We start from the raw sequence: 10000 nt of genomic DNA, 5'->3' as shown, positions 1-10000 counted from the left end.
AGTAGAGCACTTTGGTCGGCTACCGGGGGGTGTGCCGTGCCCCCTGGAGGTCTAAAGGATGACCAGTAGTTGTGGTTCTCGCCCCGGGACTTGGGTCAGAGTATAGCCCAAGTGGAGCACTTGTGTCGGCCTAGGGAGGCTGTGCCGGGCCCCCTGGAGATCTAAAGGATGACCATGAGGTCAAAAGGATGACCAGTAGTTGTGGTTCTCGCCCCGGGACTTGGGTCAGAGTATAGCCCAAGTGGAGCACTTGTGTCGGCCTAGGGAGGCTGTGCCGGGCCCCCTGGAGGTCTAAAGGATGACCAGTAGTTGTGGTTCTCGCACCGGGACTTGGGTCAGAGTACAGCCCAAGTGGAGCACTTGTGTCGGTCTAGGGAGGCTGTGCCGGGCCCCCTGGAGGTCTAAAGGATGACCATGAGGTCAAAAGGATGACCAGTAGTTGTGGTTCTCGCCCCGGGACTTGGGTCAGAGTATAGCCCAAGTGGAGCACTTGTGTCGGACTAGGGAGGCTGTGCCGTGCCCCCTGGAGGTCTAAAGGATGACCAGTAGTTGTGGTTCTCGCCCCGGGACTTGGGTCAGAGTATAGCCCAAGTGGAGCACTTGTGTCGGCCTAGGGAGGCTGTGCCGGGCCCCCTGGAGGTCTAAAGGATGACCATGAGGTCAAAAGGATGACCAGTAGTTGTGGTTCTCGCCCCGGGACTTGGGTCAGAGTATAGCCCAAGTGGAGCACTTGTGTCGGACTAGGGAGGCTGTGCCGTGCCCCCTGGAGGTCTAAAGGATGACCAGTAGTTGTGGTTCTCGCCCCGGGACTTGGGTCAGAGTATAGCCCAAGTGGAGCACTTGTGTCGGACTAGGGAGGCTGTGCCGTGCCCCCTGGAGGTCTAAAGGATGACCAGTAGTTGTGGTTCTCGCCCCGGGACTTGGGTCATAGTATAGCCCAAGTGGAGCACTTGGGTCGGACTAGGGAGGCTGTGTCGTGCCCCCTGGAGGTCTAAAGGATGACCAGTAGTTGTGGTTCTCGCCCCGGGACTTGGGTCAGAGAATAGCCCAAGTGGGACACTTGTGTCGGACTAGGGAGGCTCTGCCGTGCCCCCTGGAGGTCTAAAGGATGACCAGTAGTTGTGGTTCTCGCCCCGGGACTTGGGTCAGAGTATAGCCCAAGTGGAGCACTTGTGTCGGACTAGGGAGGCTGTGCCGTGCCCCCTGGAGGTCTAAAGGATGACCATTAGTTGTGGTTCTCGCCCCGGGACTTGGGTCAGAGTACAGCCCAAGTGGAGCACTTGCGTCGGACTAGGGAGGCTGTGCCGGGCCCCCTGGAGGTCTAAAGGATGACCAGTAGTTGTGGTTCTCGCCCCGGGCCGTGGGTCTGAGTATGGCCCAAGTGGGACACTTGTGTCGGACTAGGGAGGCTCTGCCGTGCCCCCTTGAGGTCTAAAGGATGACCAGTAGTTGTGGTTCTCGCCCCGGGACTTGGGTCATAGTATAGCCCAAGTGGGACACTTGTGTCGGACTAGGGAGGCTCTGCCGTGCCCCCTTGAGGTCTAAAGGATGACCATGAGGTCAAAAGGATGACCAGTAGTTGTGGTTCTCGCCCCGGGACTTGGGTCAGAGTATGGCCCAAGTGGTGCACTTGTGTCGGTCTAGGGAGGCTGTGCCGGTCCCCCTGGAGGTCTAAAGGATGACCAGTAGTTGTGGTTCTCGCCCCGGGACTTGGGTCAGAGTATAGCCCAAGTGGAGCACTTGTGTCGGACTAGGGAGGCTGTGCCGGGCCCCCTGGAGGTCTAAAGGATGACCAGTAGTTGTGGTTCTCACCCCGGGTCGTGGGTCCGAGTCTGGCCCGAGTAGAGCACTTTGGTCGGCTACCGGGGGGTGTGCCGTGCCCCCTGGAGGTCTAAAGGATGACCAGTAGTTGTGGTTCTCGCCCCGGGACTTGGGTCAGAGTATAGCCCAAGTGGAGCACTTGTGTCGGCCTAGGGAGGCTGTGCCGGGCCCCCTGGAGATCTAAAGGATGACCATGAGGTCAAAAGGATGACCAGTAGTTGTGGTTCTCGCCCCGGGACTTGGGTCAGAGTATAGCCCAAGTGGAGCACTTGTGTCGGCCTAGGGAGGCTGTGCCGGGCCCCCTGGAGGTCTAAAGGATGACCAGTAGTTGTGGTTCTCGCACCGGGACTTGGGTCAGAGTACAGCCCAAGTGGAGCACTTGTGTCGGTCTAGGGAGGCTGTGCCGGGCCCCCTGGAGGTCTAAAGGATGACCAGTAGTTGTGGTTCTCGCCCCGGGCCGTGGGTCTGAGTATGGCCCAAGTGGGGCACTTGCGTCGGACTGGGGAGGCTCTGCCGCGCCCCCTGGAGGTCAAAAGGATGACCAGTAGTTGTGGTTCTCACCCCGGGTCGTGGGTCCGAGTCTGGCCCGAGTAGAGCACTTTGGTCGGCTACCGGGGGGTGTGCCGTGCCCCCTGGAGCCATGGGAGTGAGCTCCAGCAGACTGGTATTTTTCGGAGAACCAGGCCCACACTCCTCAGACTTTGTGCCCAGGGACAGGCCACCAAAATCGGCCGCGGCTCGTGCACTTTGCCCCTGCGTTTCTCCCAGAACCAGAGCCGGAAAAATCCCAAAATTGATGCCCAGAGATAGTCGACTCTGCCTGGAATAGATTGCCACCCAAACCCGCCAACTCACGCTGGTTTTCCGATGGCCTCACCTACTAACCCGAGCATGGTCATCGCTCGCACCTTCCAAAACCTCCAGGGGCGCAGGCACTTTTCATTTACTGGCCATAAGGCCGACCGCCTTAAGCGTTAAGCGATAAGCGAAAGGCTTAGTTTGGACTTAGTTTTTGGAGCGACGAGGTCGCCGTTTTGTCAATTCTGAACCGATTTTCACGCGGTTTTCGACTGCCTGCGCCTGGGGAGCCGCCCAGAAGCCCCAGGCAGTGTTCTGGGTGGACTTCCGGACCGGTCCGGACCCGGTACCGGCCGGGGGAACCGCACCACGCCTCTCGGGCGTTTCTACACCGATTTTCGCGGGGTTTTCGACTGCATAGACGGGGCCACCTGCTGCAGGGCCCGAGGGAGGGCCTTACTGAGCTGGGTCCGACGCAGGGCCCGGTTCCTGGAGCCCGCTGGGGGGGGGGGGGGGTTCTCTAAGGCTCACGGCGGGCTGCTGAGGGGCCGGATCGGATGCAGACAGGCGCTCCTCTGCCCAGGTCTTTGCTCCCCTGCCCCACTAGGAATGGAAGACACACTGCCAACAGCTTCTGGAGGGTGATGGGCCCTGCTGCAGACCAGGTCCGACCCAGGTTTCAGCTATCCCACCCCGCAGGGACTTAAAGACACACTGCCATCAGCTTCTGGAGGCTGCTGAGCTCTACTATAGAGCAGGTCCGACCCAGGTTTCAGCTCCTGCAGCCCACTAGGACTTAAACACACACTGCCATCAGCGTCTGGATGGTGATGGGCCCTGCTGCAGACCAGGTCCGACCCAGGTTTCAGCTATCCCACCCCGCAGGGACTTAAAGACACACTGCCATCAGCTTCTGGAGGCTGCTGAGCTCTACTATAGAGCAGGTCCGACCCAGGTTTCAGCTCCTGCAGCCCACTAGGACTTAAACACACACTGCCATCAGCGTCTGGATGGTGATGGGCCCTGCTGCAGACCAGGTCCGACCCAGGTATCAGCTCCTGCACCCCGCAGGGAATTGAAGACACACTGCCATCAGCTTCTGGAGGCTGCTGAGCTCTGCTATAGACCAGGTCCGACCCAGGTTTCAGCTCCTGCACCCCGCAGGGAACTAAACACACACTGCCATCTGCAACTGGAGGCTGCTGAGCCCTGCTGCAGACCAGGTCCGACCCAGGTTATGGCTCTCCCACCCCCCTGGGACTTAAACACACACAGCCATCAGCTTCTGGATGGTGATGGGCCCTGCTGCAGACCAGGTCCGACCCAGGTTTCAGCTCCTCAACCCCGCAGGGACTTAAACCCACACCGCCATCAGCTTCTGGAGGGTGATGGGCCCTGCTGCGGGCCAGGTCCGACCCAGGTTTCAGCTCTCCCACCCCGCAGGGACTTAAACACACACAGCCATCAGCTTCTGGGGGCTGCTGAGCCCTGCTGCAGACCAGGTCCGACCCAGGTTTCAGCTCTCCCACCCCGCAGGGTCTTTAACACACACACTGCCATCAGCTGCTGGAGGCTGCTGAGCTCCGCTATAGACCAGGTCCGACCCAGGTTTCTGCTCCTGCACCCCGCAGGGAATGAAAGACACACTGCCATCAGCTTCTGGAGGCTGCTGAGCCCTGCTGCAGACCAGGTCCGACCCAGGTATCGGCTCTCCAACCAGGCAGAGACTTAAACACACACACACACACACACACTGCCATCAGCTTCTGGGGGCTGCTGAGCTCTGCTGTAGACCGGGTCCGACCCAGGTTTCTGCTCCTCCACCCCGCAGGGACTTAAACACACACTGCCACCAGCTTCTGGAGGGTGATGGGCCCTGCTTTAGACCAGGTCTGACCCGGGATATAGCTCTCCCACCCCGCAGGGACTTAAACACTCACTGCCATCAGCTGCTGGAGGCTGCCGAGCTCTGCTGCAGACCAGGTCCCACCCAGGTTTCTGCTCCTGCACCCCGCAGGGACTTAAACACACACTGCCACCAGCTTCTGGAGGGTGATGGGCCCTGCTGTGGACCAGGTCCGACCCGGATATCAGCTCTCCCACCAGGCAGGGACTTAAACACACACTGCAATCAGCTGCTGGAGGCTGCTGAGCTCTACTATAGACCAGGTCCGACCCAGGTTTCAGCTCTCCCACCAGGCAGTGACTTAAAGACACACTGCCATCAGCTGCTGGAGGCTGCTGAGCTCTTCTATAGACCAGGTCCGACCCAGGTTTCAGCTCTCACACCAGGCAGGGACTTAAACACACACTGCCATCAGCTGCTGGAGGCTGCTGAGCTCTGCTATAGACCAGGTCCGACCCAGGTTTCAGCTCTCCCACCAGGCAGGGACTTAAAGACACACTGCCATCAGCTGCTGGAGGCTGCCGAGCCCTGCTGCAGACCATGTCCGACCCAGGTTTCAGCTCTCCCACCAGGCAGGGACTTAGAGGCACGCTGCCATCAGCTTCTGGAGGCTGCTGAGCTCTGCCATAGACCAGGTCCGACCGAGGTTTCAGCTCTCCCACCCCGCAGGGACTTAAACACACACTGCCATCAGCTGCTGGAGGCTGCTGAGCTCTGCTATAGACCAGGTCCGACCCGGGATATAGCTCTCCCACCCCGCAGGGACTTAAACACACACTGCCATCAGCTGCTGGAGGCTGCTGAGCTCTTCTATAGACCAGGTCCGACCCAGGTTTCAGCTCTCCCACCCCGCAGGGACTTGAACACACACTGCCATCAGCTTCTGGAGGCTGCTGAGCTCTGCTATAGACCAGGTCCGACCCAGGTTTCTGCTCCTCCACCCCGCAGGGAATTAAAGACACACTGCCATCAGCTTCTGGATGGTGATGGGCCCTGCTGCAGACCAAGTCCGACCCGGGTTACAGCTCTCCCACCAGGCAGGGAATTAAACACACACTGCCATCAGCTGCTGGAGGCTGCTGAGCTCCGCTATAGACCAGGTCCGACCCGGGTTCCTGCTCCTGCACCCCGCAGGGACCAAAACACACACACTGCCATCAGCTTCTGGAGGCTGCTGAGCTCTTCTATAGACCAGGTCCGACCCAGGTTTCAGCTCTCCCACCAGGCAGGGACTTAAACACACACTGCCATCACCTTCTGCTGGCTGCTGAGCTCTGCTGCAGACCAGGTCCGACCCAGGTTTCAGCTCCTGCACCCCGCAGGGAACTAAACACACACTGCCGTCACCTTCTGCTGGCTGCTGAGCCCTGCTGCAGACCAGGTCCGACCCAGGTTTCAGCTCCTGCACCCCGCAGTGGATTAAAGACACACTGCCATCAGGTTCTGGAGGCTGCTGAGCTCTGCTGCAGACCAGGTCCGACCCAGGTTATGGCTCTCCCACCCCGCAGGGACTTAAACACACACCGCCGTCAGCTTCTGGATGGTGATGGGCCCTGCTGCAGACCAGGTCCGACCCACGTTTCAGCTCTCCCACCCCGCAGGGGATGAAACACACACTGCCATCAGCTTCTGGAGGCTGCTGAGCTCTGCTAAAGACCAGGTCCGACCCAGCTTTCAGCTCTCCCACCAGGCAGGGAGTTAAAGACACACTGTCATCGGCTTCTGGAGGGTGCTGAGCCCTGCTGCACACCAAGTCTGACCCAGGTTTCAGCTCATCCACCCCGCAGGGACCTAAACACACACTGCCATCAGCTTCTGAGTGGTAATGGGCCCTGCTGCAGACCAGGTCCGACCCAGGTTTCAGCTCCTCCACCCCGCCATCACCAGCTGGAGGCTGGCTGCTGCTCCTGCACCCTGCCATCAGCTGCTGGAGGCTTCTGTTCCTCCACCCCGCCATCAGCAGCTGGAGGCTGGCTGCTGGAGGCTGGCTGCTGCTCCTCCACCCCGCCATCACCAGCTGGAGGCTGGTTGCAGCTCCTGCACCCCGCCATCAGCTGCTGGAGGCTGCCTGCAGCCCCTGCACCCCGCCATCAGCTGCTGGAGGCTGGCTGCAGCTCCTGCACACCGCCATCAGCTGCTGGAGGCTGCCTGCAGCTCCTGCACCCCGCCATCAGCTGCTGGAGGCTGGCTGCTGCTCCTGCACCCCGCCAGCAGCTGCTGGAGGCTGGCTGCTGCTCCTCCACCCAACCATCAGCTGCTGGACGCTGGCTGCTGCTCCTGCACCCCGCCATCAGCTGCTGGAGGCTGGCTGCTGCTCCTCCACCACCCAACCATCAGCTGCTGGACGCTGGCTGCAGCTCCTCCACCCCGCCATCAGCTGCTGGTGGCTGGCTGCAGCTCCTTCACCCCGCCATCAGCTGCTGGTGGCTGGCTGCAGCTCCTTCACCCCGCCATCACCAGCTGGAGGCTGGCTGCTGCTCCTGCACCCCGCCATCAGCTGCTGGAGGCTGCCTGCAGCTCCTGCGCCCCGCCATCAGCTGCTGGAGGCTGGCTGCTGCTCCTGCACCCTGCCATCAGCTGTTCGAGGCTGGCTGCAGCTCCTCCACCCCACCATCACCAGCTGGAGGCTGGTTGCAGCTCCTGCACCCCGTCATCAGCAGCTGGAGGCTGCCTGCTGCTCCTGCACCCCGCCATCAGCTGCTGGAGGCTGCCTGCAGCTCCTGCACCCCGCCATCATTTGCTGGAGGCTGGCTGCAGCTCCTGCAACCCGCCATCAGCTGCTGGAGGCTGGCTGCTGCTCCTCCACCCCACCATGACCTGCTGGAGGCTGGCTGCAGCTCCTTCACACCGCCATCAGCTGATGGATGCTGGCTGAACGCTGGAGGCTGGCTGCTGCTCCCACACACCGCCATCAGCTCCTGGAGGCTGGCTGGCTGCTGGAGGCTGTCTGCTGCTGCTCCTCCACCCCGCCATCACCAGCTGGAGGCTGGCTGCTGGAGGCTGGCTGCAGCTCCTGCACCCCACCATCAGCTGCTGGAGGCTGGCTTCTGCTCCTCCACCCCGCCATCAGCTGCTGGGGGCTGGCTGCTGGAGGCTGGCTGCAGCTCCTCCACCCCGCCATCACCAGCTGGAGGCTGGTTGCAGCTCCTGCACCCCGCCATCAGCTGCTGGAGGCTGCCTGCTGCTCCTGCACCCCGCCATCAGCTGCTGGAGGCTGCCTGCACCTCCTGCACCCCGCCATCAGCTGCTGGAGGCTGGCTTCTGCTCCTCCACCCCGCCATCAGCTGATGGAGGCTGCCTGCTTCTCCACCCCGCCATCACTAGCTGGAGGCTGGCTGCTGGAGGCTGGCTGCAGCTCCTCCACCCCGCCATCAGCTGCTGGAGGCTGCCTGCAGCTCCTGCACCCCGCCATCACCAGCTGGAGGCTGGCTTCTGCTCCTCCACCCCGCCATCAGCTGATGGAGGCTGCCTGCTTCTCCACCCCGCCATCACTAGCTGGAGGCTGGCTGCTGGAGGCTGGCTGCAGCTCCTCCACCCCGCCATCAGCTGCTGGAGGCTGGCTGCTGCTCCTGCACCCCGCCATCAGCTGCTGGAGGCTGGCTGCTGCTCCTCCACCCAACCATCAGCTGCTGGACGCTGGCTGCAGCTCCTCCACCCCACCATCAGCTGCTGGACGCTGGCTGCAGCTCCTCCACCCCGCCATCAGCTGCTGGAGGCTGCCTGCAGCTCCTGCACCCCGCCATCAGCTGCTGGAGGCTGCCTGCAGCTCCTGCACCCCGCCATCACCAGCTGGAGGCTGGCTTCTGCTCCTCCACCCCGCCATCAGCTGATGGAGGCTGCCTGCTTCTCCACCCCGCCATCACTAGCTGGAGGCTGGCTGCTGGAGGCTGGCTGCTGCTCCTCCACCCAACCATCAGCTGCTGGACGCTGGCTGCAGCTCCTCCACCCCACCATCAGCTGCTGGACGCTGGCTGCAGCTCCTGCACCCCGCCATCAGCTGCTGGAGGCTGGCTTCTGCTCCTCCACCCCGCCATCAGCTGCTGGAGGCTGCCTGCTGCTCCTGCACCCCGCCATCAGCTGCTGGAGGCTGGCTGCTGCTCCTGCACCCCGCCATCAGCTGCTGGAGGCTGGCTGCTGGAGGCTGGCTGCAGCTCCTCCACCCCACCATCAGCTGCTGGACGCTGGCTGCAGCTCCTCCACCCCACCATCAGCTGCTGGACGCTGGCTGCAGCTCCTGCACCCCGCCATCAGCTGCTGGAGGCTGGCTTCTGCTCCTCCACCCCGCCATCAGCTGACGGAGGCTGCCTGCTTCTCCACCCCGCCATCACTAGCTGGAGGCTGGCTGCTGGAGGCTGGCTGCAGCTCCTCCACCCCACCATCAGCTGCTGGACGCTGGCTGCAGCTCCTGCACCCCGCCATCAGCTGCTGGAGGCTGGCTTCTGCTCCTCCACCCCGCCATCAGCTGACGGAGGCTGCCTGCTTCTCCACCCCGCCATCACTAGCTGGAGGCTGGCTGCTGGAGGCTGGCTGCAGCTCCTCCACCCCGCCATCAGCTGCTGGAGGCTGGCTGCTGCTCCTGCACCCCGCCATCAGCTGCTGGACGCTGGCTGCAGCTCCTCCACCCCGCCATCACCAGCTGGAGGCTGCCTGCTGCTCTTCCACCCCGCCATCAGCTGATGGACGCTGGCTGCAGCTCCTCCACCCCGCCATCAGCTGCTGGAGGCTGGCTGGCCGCTGGAGGCTGGCTGCTGCTCCCACACACCGCCATCAGCTGCTGGAGGCTGGCTGGCTGCTGGAGGCTGGCTGCTGCTGCTCCTCCTCCCCGCCATCACCAGCTGGAGGCTGGCTGCTGCTCCTACACCCCGCCATCAGCTGATGGAGGCTGCCTGCTCCTCCGCCCCGCCATCACCAGCTGGAGGCTGGCTGCTGGAGGCTGGCTGCAGCTCCTTCACCCCGCCATCACCAGCTGGAGGCTGGCTTCTGCTCCTGCACCCCGCCATCAGCTGCTGGAGGCTGGCTTCTGCTCCTCCACCCCGCCACCAGCTGCTGGAGGCTGGCTGCTGCTCCTGCACCCCGCCAGCAGCTGCTGGAGGCTGGCTGCTGCTCCTCCACCACCCAACCATCAGCTGCTGGACGCTGGCTGCAGCTCCTCCACCCCGCCATCAGCTGCTGGTGGCTGGCTGCTGCTCCTGCACCCCGCCATCAGCTGCTGGTGGCTGGCTGCAGCTCCTTCACCCCGCCATCACCAGCTGGAGGCTGGCTGCTGCTCCTGCACCCCGCCATCAGCTGCTGGAGGCTGGCTGCAGCTCCTCCACCCCACCATCAGCCGTTGGAGGCTGGCTGCTGCTCCTCCACCCTGACATCACCAGCTGGAGGCTTCTGTTCCTCCACCCCACCATCAGCAGCTGGAGGCTGGCTGCTTGAGGCTGGCTGCTGCTCCCCCACCCCGCCATCACCTGCTGGAGGCTTCTGCTC

The sequence above is a fragment of the Nothobranchius furzeri genome, unplaced genomic scaffold (genome assembly GCF_043380555.1).
Source record: "Nothobranchius furzeri strain GRZ-AD unplaced genomic scaffold, NfurGRZ-RIMD1 Scf040, whole genome shotgun sequence".
NCBI classification, from domain to species: domain Eukaryota; kingdom Metazoa; phylum Chordata; class Actinopteri; order Cyprinodontiformes; family Nothobranchiidae; genus Nothobranchius; species Nothobranchius furzeri.
This window is presented reverse-complemented; position numbering follows the sequence as displayed.